Genomic DNA, 15,044 nt, shown 5'->3' on the forward strand with positions numbered 1-15,044 from the left:
TTTGTCGAACCCGCCATCTTTGGTGGACTTAACTACAGTTAACTAAAGTTAGCTGGAGTGGTTTTAAGGGCAAACTGGCAGTGGTATTGAATATGCCATATCTTTGGCTAGGAAAGGCCTTTTGAGATGAATTTTTTATTTATTTTGGGTCTCTTCAACATTCTAAATCCATTGGCATAGGTTTCACAACCAACAGAGGTCGTTTGTAGGTGTTTTTTCTTCGGGAAATTTCTAGGAGTCACTAGGGCCATATCAGTTTTGGTGCTGCATTGGGATGTGTGCAGCCATTGAATGTGAAACGAAGGTCATTTATGAATGTATTCAGTGTTCTCAGTCCATTTCTACAGCTCTTTTTGCCTGTTGAGGCCTTCTTCACCTCGAATTTCTTCAGGAAGCTTTCAGGGCCACAAGGTCTATTTCAGTGCTTGAGCTATTTGGGGGCTATATTCATCTGTTTTCGGTGATTCAAAAGCCTACTTCTGTTGTCTTCGACCTTCTGAGTCCATTGGCAGAGGTTTAAAAACCATTGGAGGTCATCTTCACCTCGAATTTCTTCATAGAATTTTAAAGGGCCACTATGGCCATTTGGAGAAAGTATTATTTAAGGTACAATTTCACTGTTTAGTGCTTGGGGAAGAGAATTCTTAGTTGTTTCCTATCTTCTGATTCTATTTTTACAGTCAGATTTGCCTTTAGAGGCACTTATTTACTTGTATTAGCCTTTGCATCTTTCTTAATACAAGAGGACAAGCCCATTTTGGGAGGCTTGGTCCAGCAAATGTAGCCCAGGAGGGGTGAACTGCTTCATCATCTTTGTGTCATTATTTGCTGAAGGTTTCATGCTAAACAAATCTGATATAATGTGTTAAACAACAAATTTAAATAACTTGCCTTCACACATAAACACCTAAACAACTGCTCAAACTTATTTGTTTTATTCCGCAAGACATCAAGCTTCAAGCATGAGTATTTTAATGACATCTGAGTGTTTACTTCTATTATTTCTTTAGGCAGAGCCTGTAGAGGGCTAGGTAGCCTCTGGATCTCATCCTCTCTTTAGAGGTGACATATCCGGTAAATGCCCCTACAGTCTATCTCTGTATTAGAAATAAGAAGTTCTCACATTTTTAGAGTTAACCTTGGAGTTGTTTGCACATTTAAAATTATTGGAAATGGATCCCTTGCACCCCTTATTCAAGTACATTCCATTTCCAGATCAAATGGTATCAGAGCAAGTTTTTGTTGTTTATATGCTCTAGGAAAAGTTATATAAACTATGGAGTCTGAAGCAAGCCAGGAAGCCTTTGAACCGCTCTTGTTATACAATTGTGTAGCAGATAAATGCTACTTCAGTCAATCTTTGGTTTAGTTTATATTTTGAGCATTTGTGTAATCAACCTTGACCGTTTTATTATGTTCATGAGTTTGATTGAGCTCATTTTCAAATAGCTGGTGTTAACCCTCTCCAATAGTTGAAGGCATTTGGTCAACAACTTGTCATTGTTGAAAGCTTTGAGAACTCTGTTTGAAGTTCTTTTTGTTATTTAACCATTCACATGATGTCAATTTCTTCTGCAATTGAAGTTTCCTCCTTCACAAGGTTCTTCGATGAGGATATGAAGCATGAATTCCTTATATTGAAGGATATGGTGCAGACCTTGTTTGAGAATAGAAGAGAAATCATGAAGCTTCATGAGAAATTGTTTGCCATGAAGCAGGAGAAGGAAGAAATTCTTCAAAGATTGCATGATATGGAGTTGCAGCTTGAGCAAGCCCAAGAGGCTTTGACCAAGAACATGCGTGAGAAAGAGGTAATCCATTCTGATTTGTCTTCAGTTTCCTCTTTAGAAAGATGTGTTGGATGTTTTGAAAAGCATCCAAGGGGAATAGGATCCAAGTTAATGATTAAGATGGGTTATGAAGGCAAAGGATTAGGAAAGCATGCACAAGGCATGATTGAACCCCTTTCTGTTGAGGAACGACCCAAGAATATTGGACTTGGTTATGTGCAATCTAATGGTGAAGACTCAAAAGCCATGAAGGCATGTGGGGCTAATTCAAAGAGAACTTTTGTTCCAAGTTCCATGAGACAAATATGTCAAATTTGTTTCAAAGATGATTGCCATTGCTTTAAACCTTTTTTGCAGCAAGAAGATGGTAGACATGCAACTTATGGCAAGCATGCAATTTTAGGCAGTTTTCAAGACAAGAACAATGATGTTAGTTTGCAATTAAAAGCTGGAGCCTATACTAGTTCATCTCCTCATGGAGGAAAAAGGATGAACATGCAAAGCAGCACAAGAGGTATAAATCTTATCATGATCAATTCGATTATGTTTCTTCAAGGCATGATAATTTTACATGCTTTAATGGAAGAAAGATTTGTTGTACATATTGTGGTCGATTTAACCATCATGTTTTGAGATGCTGGATGAGAAAGAAAACACACAAGAAGCAGATGAAGCAAAGACTACCTTCAAAAAAGGTGCATAAGATTTGCACTTTTTTCCAAAAGAGGGGACATGTTGTCTCTCACTGTTGGAATTTACATCCAACTTCTCGTCCCACACACATGCAGTAAGAGGACAAAAAGATTGGAAAAGGAGAAACCACAGATGCCATTATTGATGTGGAAAGGGAAGTTTCACATGAGGAAGAATTGCAGCAGCAAAAATCGCCATGGAAGTGGCTTGGTGAGAAGTGGATGGACTTCTTGACATAGTAAGACGTACTCCTTTTGTACATATACAAACTTTGGATGTATGCATGTTTTTTTTATGTTGTTGCAAAATTTCGCCATGGAGGTAAAAGATGAGTATGGTACTCACTATTATTGCAGCAATGTCTTTCATTTCAGCTCTTGTCACCCACATGTTGTTTTTTTGGGTTGATGTACTTATTGGTCTTTGAAAAAAAGAGTTGAAGTTGCACCTGTACATAGAGGTTGTAGGTGTATTTGTCGAACTGTATATAGTTCATTGTACATGATACATGCATATGTGGTTGTAAATGTATCTTGTTGTTGGTCGACTCGTGTCGCTCGTGAGCACACTTTTTACATTGTCGATTGTTTCACACAATGCTTATCGACTTGTGTCAATTGTGTCGCACCTTGATTATCAACTAGTGTTTATTGTGTTGCATATGTTTTGTCGACTTGTGTCGGTTGTGTACACACTTGCTACTTTATGGTTGAGTCCATTGTTCAACACATTTCAGGTCAACTTGCCGTTGATGATTGTCTTGTTGCACAAAGTACCTTTGGTGTCATTTGGTGCAGGGAAGGAAATTGGTGCAAAGCAGTGCACAATTCCGTGAGCTGGAAAAGCATGCAAGAAAAAAGGCCTCAAATTTCAGCATGGTTCTCTACTTGGTTCATTATGGTTTTCTTACTTTTATTGTTTGTGAACAGAACCATTGTACTTCTTTTTGGAGAAGTTTTTGCAGCACGTATCCTAATATTTTGGGATGAGCATTTGCATTACTTTCAGCATGCTATAGCTGGTACAAGAATTCTTCTACAGCTACTTCATTTTTGGAAGTTGTTATGGGTATTGGCCTAAGTCACCTTCAATTTTCCTTCTAGAGAAGGAGGTACCATTGATGGGCATAGTGGCAGTTGGCAAGCCCGCATGTTCAGTGGAATATTTTAGCTCATACATCAGCAAGTGTCATTGCTGGTTTCTGTAATTTTCAGATTTTTCTAGCGAGAAAGCCTGGTCAGGATTTGACAAGTACTTGGCTTATTCAGCAAAAATTCGCCATGATGACAGTTGACAAGGCAGGAGATTTTGGTTATATTTCTGCTCATTTGGCTGAATGGAAAAGGATGATTTTGTTCTCTCATTTGCTATACAATTCAGTTTGGAGTTTTCAATAAGCTTTTGGGGTCCAAAAGCCTCTCATTTGGGAGGTGTGATCAAGAGCTCAAGACCAAGTGTCGAAAAATGCTCAAAAATGAAAGTGCTTAGAATTGGTTTGAACTTGAATGACTAGATAGATCTTGTCCTCCTAATTCCGGCACCACAAACGGTTCAAAAAACAAACTCCGTATGCAGAAGTTATTCCAATTTTAAAAGCGCCCAATATCCTCCATTTTTTGAATTTAAAAAAAAAATAATTTCAAATAGAATATTCCCAAGAATATTCCTAAAATATTCTTGGAATATTCTATTTATTACAGCCAATAGAAAGGTGCCACGTGGCAAGCCCGATGGCCTCCACGTGACCCCAAGGTGGACGAAGAATTGCGTATTAAAAATTTTTGGTGGTGGATCTATGGGTCGAACCCACGACCTACCATATAAAAATGCAACGCCCTACCATTAAGCCATGGCGGCAGGACTTAACAAGCAATGGGAAGACAATGATGATAATGTGTTAAACGGCCAGCTCTGACCATAACCATAACCGCCCACTTGCCCGATCACATGCGCTTATTCCACCTGCGGTTAACGGCTATCTGACAGCTTAGTTGGTGGAAAACTTGGTGGGGCGCCATTTTCTTTGGACCCACCATCTCTGGTGGACTTAACTACAATTAACTAAAGTTAGCTGGAGGGGTTTTAGGGGCAAACTGGCAGTGGTATTGAATATGCCATAACTTTGGCTAGGAAAACCCTTTTGAGATGAATGTTTTATTTTATTTTGGTTATCTTCAACATTCTAAATCCATTGGCATAGGTTTTACAACCAACAGAGGTCGTTTGCAGGTGTTTTTGCTTCGGGAAAGTTCCAGGAGCCACTAGGGCCATATCAGTTTGGGAGTTGCATTAGGATGTGTGCAGCCATTGAATGTGAAAGGAAGGTCATTTTTGAATGTATTCAGTGTTTTGAGTCCATTTCTACATCTCTTTTTTCCTGTTGAGGTCTTCTTCACCTCGAATTTCTTCAAGGAAACGTTTAGGGCCATCAAGTCCATTTCAGTGCTTGAGCTATTTGGGGGTTGTATTCATCTGTTTTCGATGATTCAAAAGCATACTTCTGCTGGCTTCGACCTTCTAAGTCGATTGGTAAAGGTTTCAAAACCATTGGAGGTCATCTTCACCTCGAATTTCTTCATAGAAGTTTAAAGGACCACTAGGGCCATTTGGAGAAAGTACTATTTAAGGTACAATTTCACTATTTAGTGCTCGGAGAAGAGAATCCTTAGTTGTTTCCTATCTTCTAATTTTGTTTTTACAGTCAGATTTGCCTTTAGAGGCACTTATTTACTTGTATTAGCCGTTGCAGCTTTCTTAATACAAGAGGACAAGCCCATTTTGGGAAGCTTGGTCAAGCAGATGTAGCCCAGGAGGGGTGAACTACTTCATCATCTTTGTGTCATTATTTGCTAAAGGTTTCATGCGAAACAAATTTGATATAATGTGTTAAACAACAAATTTAAATAACTTGACTTCACACATAAACACCTAAAAAACTGCTCAAACTTATTTGTTTTATTCCGCAAGACATCAAGCTTCAAGCATGAGTATTATAATGACATCTGAGTGTTTACTTCTATTATTTCTTTAGGCAGAGCCTGTACAGAGCCAGGTAGCCTCTGGATCTCATCCTCTCTTTAGAGGTGACATATCCGGTAAATGTCCCTATAGTCTATCTCTGTATTAGAAATAAGAAGTTTTCACATTTTCAGAGTTAACCTTGGAGTTGTTTGCACATTTAAAATTATTGGAAATGGATCCCTTGCACCCTTTATTCAAGTACATTCCATTTTCAGATCAAAGACAATGAAGGATCCCTTGCTAGGAATCTGAGTTTATGTAGCATGCCATCCTAGGTACTTATGATTTCATTAAGTATGTAGATACTATACCCAATGATATAACCCTTTCACATGGTCTATCATGTTTATATATTGAAAAACTAAAAAAATTCAATCCATCTCCACCATGCTAGAAACCCTATCTAAAAAATATATTATTCTTCCCAAAAGTATAAAGCAGCAAGTATTTGATCCTAAATAATGAGCAAAAAAGACCATGTTACAAATATTTTTTACAACCAAGGTATTAGTCAATTCCCACCTACCCTTCTCAAGACCAACAACTTTTCTAAGTGGGACCAAAACTCCATTCCCTTGTTTACCCTTACTCTAGGAAGTGATGATGGTTCCGTAGTAGATTAAAGCATGTTTTCCATCTTGATCTTTTTCATGACTACCCAAACCCACATTTTAGGTATGTCAAGGCCATTTCCATACACATGATGCATTACCTAGCTAAATTTAATGTTGATATGTTTTTACTCTACCCCTTCATACTTAATATACATGTTCATTTTATATTAGAGCTTCTCTTTGTCTCACATAAGGAGAGAAAAGTTTCAATATGGAAATCCCACTATGATCATTGACTAGCTTCCATGATTTGAAAAAGGAGAAGCAAGATCATCCATGTTTAATTTCATAAACAAATTCATGCCCATTTCATTCATAGTTATAATAGGGAGGAATCCCAAAAGGATGCCAAAGATAATCTAGCTCCATGTACAATTGGGTGCTAGTCATAGGAAGAGTGGTTGTTTTTGGGTGAATATTTTAATTTGATCAAGGTGTATGTGATTGAATATGTTCCCCACATACTTGATAAGATCCTCACACTAGTATTTTTTCATAAGTATATGTTAGATCCTGGCTAAATTTAAGGTTGATAGGTTGTTACTCTACCCCTTCATACTTAATATACATTTTCATTTTCTATTAGAGCTTCTCTTTGTCTCACATAAGGATAGAAAAGTTCCAATATGGAAATCCCACTATGTTCATTAACTAGCTTCCTTGGTTTGAAAAAGGAGAAGCACGATCATCCATGTTTAATTTCATAAACAAATGCATGCCTATTTCATTTGTAGTTATAATAGGGAGGAATCCCAGAAGGATGCTAAAGGAAATCTAGCTCCACGTACAATTGGGCGCTATTCATAGGAAGAGTAGTTGTTTTTGGGTGAATATTTTAATTTGATCAAGGTGTATGTGATTGAATATGTTCCCTACATACTTGATAATATCCTCACTCTAGTATTTTTGCATAAGTATATGTTAGATCCTGGCTAAATTTAAGGTTGATAGGTTGTTACTCTACCCCTTCATACTTAATATACATGTTCATTTTCTATTAGAGCTTCTCTTTGACTCACATAAGGATAGAAAAGTTCCAATATGGAAATCCCACTATGTTCATTGACTAGCTTCCATGGTTTGAAAAAGGAGAAGCAAGATCATCCATGTTTAATTTTATAAACAAATTCATGCCCATTTCTTTCATAGTTATAATAGGGAGGAATCCCAAAAGGATGCCGAAGGAAATCTAGCTCCAAGTACAATTGGGCGCTAGTCATAGGAAGAGTGGTTGCTTTTGGGTGAATATTTTAATTTGATCAAGGTTTATGTGATTGAATATGTTCCCTACATACTCGATAAGATCCTCACTCTAGTATTTTTGCATAAGTATATGTTCATTTAACAGATATATTTGAATACATTCGCACATTAAATATGCATTATCATATAAACCCAGATCGTATCATAATGTAATCAGATGCATTAAACAAAGACAAAATACACAATGATATGCAAAATACTTCTCTTTGTTGATATCTCAAGTTCAAGATAGACTCGATCCACCCTGCGCACATAGCTGCAGGGGTTCGCGCACTTAGTTGTAGACTTCCACCCTAGGATTATGTGCACTCAGCTGCAGAGCCTCTACCTACACTAAAACTCAAGAACACTTATAATTTCTTACTCAAAATCCTTCTTACTATTACTACTCCTCTCTTAGACTCTTCTAAGACTCTCTTTTTATACAATCACATGGTTTGTGGACCATTGATATATCTTTACGGCTGACATGAGACTTCACAAAACAAGGACAGACAAACTTTGACCTCTTTATGCTTCGTGACCACAAAATGCATACGCTTTACATCTTTATTAAAAAAATTGGGCCTTTTTCCCCAAAACATGGGCTTTTAGCCCCAAAAACTGGCTCTTGGGGGAACCCATTCCCAACAGGCCCCCAACACAAACATGGTGACTCACCCTCGATTCACTCTGCTGGCATGGAGATCTTGGCGTGAAGAACCCCCATCTCGACCTGTACGACTGCTACCTCGGCAGTGCACTGCGTAGCCACCTACTTTATTTCCTCGACCAACTGCTCCGTTGTTGGCCCTGCACTGTTAGCCTAAAGCTTCTGTTGAGTCTCTTGTAGACTAGCCAGCTTGCCTTTAATGGACGTCGTGATCAAGTACGCCTCGTCCAACCAAGGCTTCAAGCACGCCTTCAGCACTGCCTCTTTGTGTTGAGTTGCATCTACCTACTCCTTCAATGCCTTGGCCTCCTGTAGCTTCACGAGTCTCTGTGTGAGGGAAATAGTACGCACTATCCCTTATACCTCATCATAGCATTGTTGTAGCTCTTACGCCTCTGTTTGAAGCCTCTACACAATGGGGTCTTCTTGTAGGCTGGTTAGTACTTCAAATGAATGTTTAAAAAGCATTGTGTAGTCTGCCAATGCATTTTCTACTGCTACTATTGCCTCTATTACAGTCGTCGTGTGCTACTCGTTGAATTTCGATGGAGTCAAAGGCTGGGCCCTCAACTATAATTTTTCAATTTGGAGGTTCATCTCCAACTAAACCTTTGCCAATTCTATGTGGGTGTCGCACAAACCTGTAGCGAGTTTGTGAACACGCACATCTATTGGTGCATCCACACGAATGGTCAATCCGAGACCATTCGGCATGCTTCCTCCACTTCCTTAATCATGTGTTGATTCGTGTCAGTGATTTCCATCATGTATGTGAGGGCAGAGTCTTGTTGCACGCCATCTAAGTATTGTTGATCTTCTGCTTGATAATCACCTAAAAAGCACGTTGTTCGCGGGCCCTCATCTTCGCGATCATCCCATCCTAAAGTAGGTGGAGTGCCTCGCTAGGAAGTGCTGCCAAGTTCAGCCCTACTCCCTTGAGTGCACTAACAGTGGGCCTATCAGCTTCGATCTCTATCGTCAGTGCTCCATCTGGCAGCACTATGGTTCGGGAGTCCTTTACACACAGCATCCCGGTGGCTTCTAAAGTACCAATGGCCAAACTAATGGATGTTGCATCGGTCTATGATGCCCGAATCTACAGCTCTTGAAGATTCACCTGAATGGCCCCCAACGCTTGTTGCTACTGCTGCTCAAACTGCTACAGCATTTCTGCAGTGGCATCCCACACTGTATCCCCAATGTCATTCCAATCCCCCTCTGTTAGGCTGATCAGGTCCATGGACGTCTTGCTAGCCTTGGAATTCTTCTATGGCCCTACATTTTCTTTTCCCCTTGGACGCTTGATACGGAACGAAGGTTTCTGCGGGTCCTCTCCTCCCTATTCTATCGAATCGTCCTCTTCTTCCTCTTCTTCTAGGGAGGGCGACTTCTCTTTGTTGGAGTCGTGCTCCTCTCCTCCTATCTGTCCACCTGTCTCTTGTATGGTAGCACGGTCTGCCTTAGGCTTATCCTTAGCCTCCTTTCTCCTTTTCTAAGCCAACTACTCCATCTTGAGCTTGGCTTCATCCTTCTTTCGTTGTGCAGCTGTCTTGCTAGATCTCGCCGTTAAGTCTGAGGTAGTGTTCCATTATGCCAAACAACTATCAATAACCGCTTGAATCACATCATCCGTAGCTAAGTAGGGAAATTCATGTCACTTATGCTCGAGGTCCTTCCATACTCTTATGGATACATGGTGGAAATCAACCTTAAATTCTACGTACAGCTGCAATTTATCAAATAAAGTAGGTGATAATTGCAGCTTACAGTTGATGGCCATGTGCACGTTCATCTCCATCAAGATCCAAAAGATCTTGATGTTCTTGATCCACTTAGGATCCTTAGTCACCCATAGCGAAGCGTACTTCGCAGCCTCAGGCAGGTTTGGGAGAACCGAGGGAATTTAGCTATCTTCAAGTAGCTCCCAGGCTACCAGCATGATGGACAGTAAGAGCCACGCATAGTGGAAGGTCTTGCTAAGATCTTGCACCTCGCGGTAGTTTGCAAGGAACTCACCATAGAGGTAGCGGGCCCAATTAAATTGAACCCCCTCCGGACATTCGGCCACTAGAGCTACGACAGTCGCCAATACTTCGACACTTCCACATGACCTTCCCTGCCAATGTTTGTGTTGCCACTTTGACCACAGGGCCAAAAATACTTGTAATTGCATAGTTGTGCGACTTCTTTACTAATCCAAACTTCTTCTTCATGGCCTCCATGAGGGCCAGTTCACCCGCCTTTCCACCAAACATCATAGCTAGATTCTCCCTGAATATGGTAGCCTCATGAATCTGTGGATCAGTCTATCAATGATGGGTATTGGCTCCTCCAACCACAGACACCCATCATGTACCAAGCACAGTAGCTGCTTGATTACCAACAAGGTAATGGGTGTGTGATTGTAGTGCGGAACCCATAACAGGTTGAGCAGGCCTACCTTATCCACTCCTTTGAGCCACTTTTGTGGTTCCAATGTTATCACACCGGTGGTCTTATGGAGGAGATTGTGCATCAGTTGGTCTGTTGCCAAGTGAGGGAATCGCTCGGTATCAGCTAATTCCCAGTCCTCCAATTTCAACATTGGCATCTGTGCCAAGCATTATCCTTCAAAAACAATCTTATCCGGTAGCAGAGGTGTGTACAAGGTGACCTTGCTCTTGTTAATGTCCTTAGGCACCTTGGCCTTGCCCCTACGCAGAGGGACGTACTAAGGTAATTTAGTAATGGGATCAGACTCCTCAACTTCAACGTCCTATGTGTCGAGCCCAAGATCCTCATCGTCCATTGGGATATCCTCAATTTCTTCCCCTTCCAGTTCCAGGTTAATGGCTTTTCCCTTTTCTTAAGCAGTGGGCTTGTCCTTCAACGGTTTCTCCTAGGAGACGTGCGCACTGGTGGTGTTGAGGCCTGCTTTCCTTTCTTTCCTTTTGCATCTTCTTGGGTCTCGGTAGGCCTTGGTCTAGGTGATTGTGGTGACTTGGGTATCTCTGCAACCTCCAGAGCAGTTCCCTCTGCTTCCATAGCAACCTCTGGCATAGCGCCTTCGGCTGTCACTGCTTCCTCAATACCTACGGTTTCTTCTGGTGTCAACATGATGCTATTCAACAGTTCTTGCATCTCCTTTGGTAATTTCTCAAACATTGAACTTGCTATCAGAGTTTCAAAGAATTCACGATGCATACGTGTCTGAGAGCTCAACAACTCAATATTCAAAATTCCAAGTGTTCCTCGCTGGGAAACCACATGTAATTTATAGACCATTTTGAATTCAAATCAGACTGTTCCCCAAAAAATTGGTTCATTAATGGAAGATTTTCAAGGATCTCACCCATAAATTTCATCTGAAATGCCACACCCCCACTCCATTTGGTCATTTTTTCATCGCCAAATCATGAACAGTGACTTTAATAGTCACTTTTTAGCTGACCTACGTTGTTTTATCCTCATTCTATGTAGTTTCTTCATTACGCAGTTCCCCGACCCCGGCAGTGTAGTTTATAGTCTACACCTCATTTTCACTTCCTGGAGTGCTAAGACTGTGCTTCCTTCATATAGTCACCTAGTCAGATCACCAGTGTATGGCTTCAATCAGCTACCATTCACTTTTCCTGGGAAGGGCTCCCCATTTAACTTAACCAACTGAACTACTACACCGTTAATAATCTCTTTGATGACATATGGCCTGAGCCAGTGAATCCTAAACTTTCCTAGAAATTTATCAAACTTGTTGTCATATAGAAAAACCATATCATTTACCTAGAAGGTGCGTAGTTGTCGATCATGCCATGCCTTTTCGCATTCCTTTTGAACTTGTTGAAGAAATTCAGCTAGAAATCAATCCTCCTCAATCTCTGCTAGATGCATGAGCCTCTCTTCCAAGGCTTCGTGATCCACCATTCCTGTGAGTGCCGCTATGCGAAAACTAGGTACAATGTATTCCATTGGCATCACAGCTTCTATGCCATACACAAGTCTGAAAGGCATTTGCCCAATGAACTTCTTGCAATTTGTTCTGTAGGCCCATAGCACCGCTGGTATGCACATATCCTAGTCACTTCTCTGAGCATTGTAGACCTTTGTCAATGTGTTCTCCAGTATTTTATTGAATGCTTCCATCATCCCCATTGGCCTGTGAGTGATAAGGCATGCTCTTCTGATGATACACCTGAAATTATTCCGTTAATGCGCTGATTGTTTCATTAAGGAAGTGCGTATTGCGATCGCTCATCAAGATATTTGGATAGCCAAATCTCTTCAATTCATATTCAAAAAGAAACTTCGTTGTTGTCGTACCGATACAGTCCTTCACAGGCTACACCTCTACCCATCTAGTAAAGTACTCTGTCGCAGTGATGATGTATCGCGCACCTGTTGTCTTTCCTGGAGGCTGAATTGGTCCCACAAAGTCAATCACCCATTTCTCGAACGGTTGTAATTTCACATGCGGTGTCAATAGAATTTCATCCCTTCATGATTGCCTACAAGTCCTTTGACATGTATCACATTCCCTACAATATGTTTTCACGTCCTTATGCATAGTTGGCCACCACAATCCAGCACGCAAAACCTTTTGCACTGTCGCTTTTCCTACATAATCTCCTCCTGTAGCTCCTCTACGAGCCTCCACAAAGATGTTGCTTCTCTCAAAGTCAAGTATATAGCATCACAATATTTCATCAGACCTCATTTTCTGTAGATGTACTGCAATGACGAAAAAGTCTATTGCGTGCACTATTAACTCCTTTTGTTGGCTTGTATACCCTTCTAGAGCATTCCTTGTTGTAAGGAATTGTATGATATCCTCAAAGTGACTGTTGGTGATGCGTACTGAAAAGAGCTGCATGTCAGGTAGTCCTTCCTCCAAATTAGTGGGCTCCTCTCCTATTTCGATGTGCGACAGGTGATCTGGTCCAATGTTCAATCATCCATGCTTCACAATAACTTCAAAATCATACTCGTAGAATAATAACAACAATCTGTAGATCGCACCCACAACACATGCTTATTAACCAGGTATTGTAATGCAAAATGATCCATATACATCTTAAAATGTCCACCCAACAAATAATGCCTGAACTTTTGGAGCACGTATACTAGGGCTAGTCCTTCACGCTCTATAGTGGAATAGTTCTTCTCAGCCTTGGACAACTTCTTGCTCGTGAATGCTATTAGATGGTCCAATTCCCCCTCGACCGCTTGTGTCAGCACAGCCCCTAGTGCGATACATGAGGCATCCATGTGCACATGAAATTCCTTCTTCCAGTCCAGAAAGACTAGGATTGGCGCAATGACCATTTTCTCTTTCAGCACGTCCAAGCTCTTCTGGCATTCATCATTCCAACAAAACGTAGCATCCTTTTTCGACAACTTCTCCATGGGTGTGGTGATCTAGGCATAGCTCTTGATGAACTTCCTATGGTATCCAGTGTGCCCCAGGGTCGCACGCAGTTGTTTCAATTCCTTGTTGCCTCCAAGTTGATTATCACTGTGATATTCGTGGTGTCTACCATTAATCCTTGTCTGCACACCACATGGCCTAGAAGGATCCCAAAAGGGACACAAAACAGACAATTCTTTAGATTCGGCATGATCTGGTACCGTCGACACGTATCTAACATTAAGCGTAAACTTGTCACATGACACTTGACCAATCCAAACATTGTCCAATCATCAAAGTACACCTCCATGAACTTATGAATAAATTATTTGAATGTTGCAATGCCTACGCAAGAAAAGAGGATCTAATCCAAGGGATCCATTCTAAAATCCTCAAATTAACCACTTTTCCTCAAAAATAACAAAAAATAACATAAGTAGGCTAGTAGGATTGTAATTTTCCCAACCTCCTACTTAGTGATGCTATATCTCCTCAACCTTTAATTCATATGATTTGTATAGGTAGAGAACTTGGTTTTCATAGATATAAATGTGGAATTATATAATGTCAATTATATACTTATAATTCATAATAAACGCAATGCTACTAGCATTTAGCAGTGATTTGGGCATCTTAATAGATATCAAAATTAATAGACATAAGAAATATAAGTGGAGTGGAATTATCACGAATTTATATATGACAGTACAAAACCCCTAATTCTAGGGTTTTCATCCATTATAAAACAATAGTGCATGTCATAAGATAACCTTGGAACATACATATAAACAAATCAACATAATTCTAATCAAGAACACTTATATTTGAAAGATAATTTAACAAGCTATGGACTCTCCACATTCCACCCGATCATAGACCACATGGTTCATTAATTTCAACCATGGGTCATCCCCAAGTTGGGGTTGCAACTTCGCAAGAAAAATTAAACCAATAATAACTTAATCTTCATGACCAAGTTGCCAACTCAATAATCATGTTGCTCTAGGGCTCCGGGCACCCTCTAGGCCATAACTGCTAAGGTGTCATCGTAACATCCATGTTGCTCTAGAACTATTCAGGCACTCCACAGGGGTTGTCTAGTCAATTTAACGTCTTAAATTTCTCTACATAAATTATCAATCCGGGTATCGTAAACTGATGAAGTGTGGTGCACTATATGTGCTTAGTTAACCTTTCTCTTACTTCGTTGTTTTATAGTTTATGTTTGTTTTTGGGGTTTTGTTCTTGTTGGTTTTCTAAAGTGTTTAATGCAAATGGAAATCATATTCTAAGGTCTTAAGAATACTTTTAAAGGACAGGTATGGATAAAGATTTCAAGACAAGGCCTATGTCCCTAATGGTAACTTCCAAAACTTATCACTTCAAAAGAACTTAAAACATGTTATTGATGGAGTTAGTATTTAAACAAAAGTGTGAATATACAACTAGTTCAATCAAAATAAAATGCAATAACCAAACAATGAGCTAATGACTATGAGACCCAGTATCCTTGCTGCTTCAGCAAAAGGACAAGATGATTCTATCATGTCATTAGTTCAATCAAAATAAAATGCAATAACCAAACAATGAGCTAGTGACTATGAGACCCAGTATCCTTGTTGCTTCAGCAA

The sequence above is a fragment of the Pinus tabuliformis genome, chromosome 6 (assembly GCF_031772625.1).
Source record: "Pinus tabuliformis cultivar Carrire ecotype Pingquan chromosome 6, CPIR1, whole genome shotgun sequence".
Classification (NCBI taxonomy): Eukaryota; Viridiplantae; Streptophyta; class Pinopsida; order Pinales; family Pinaceae; genus Pinus; species Pinus tabuliformis.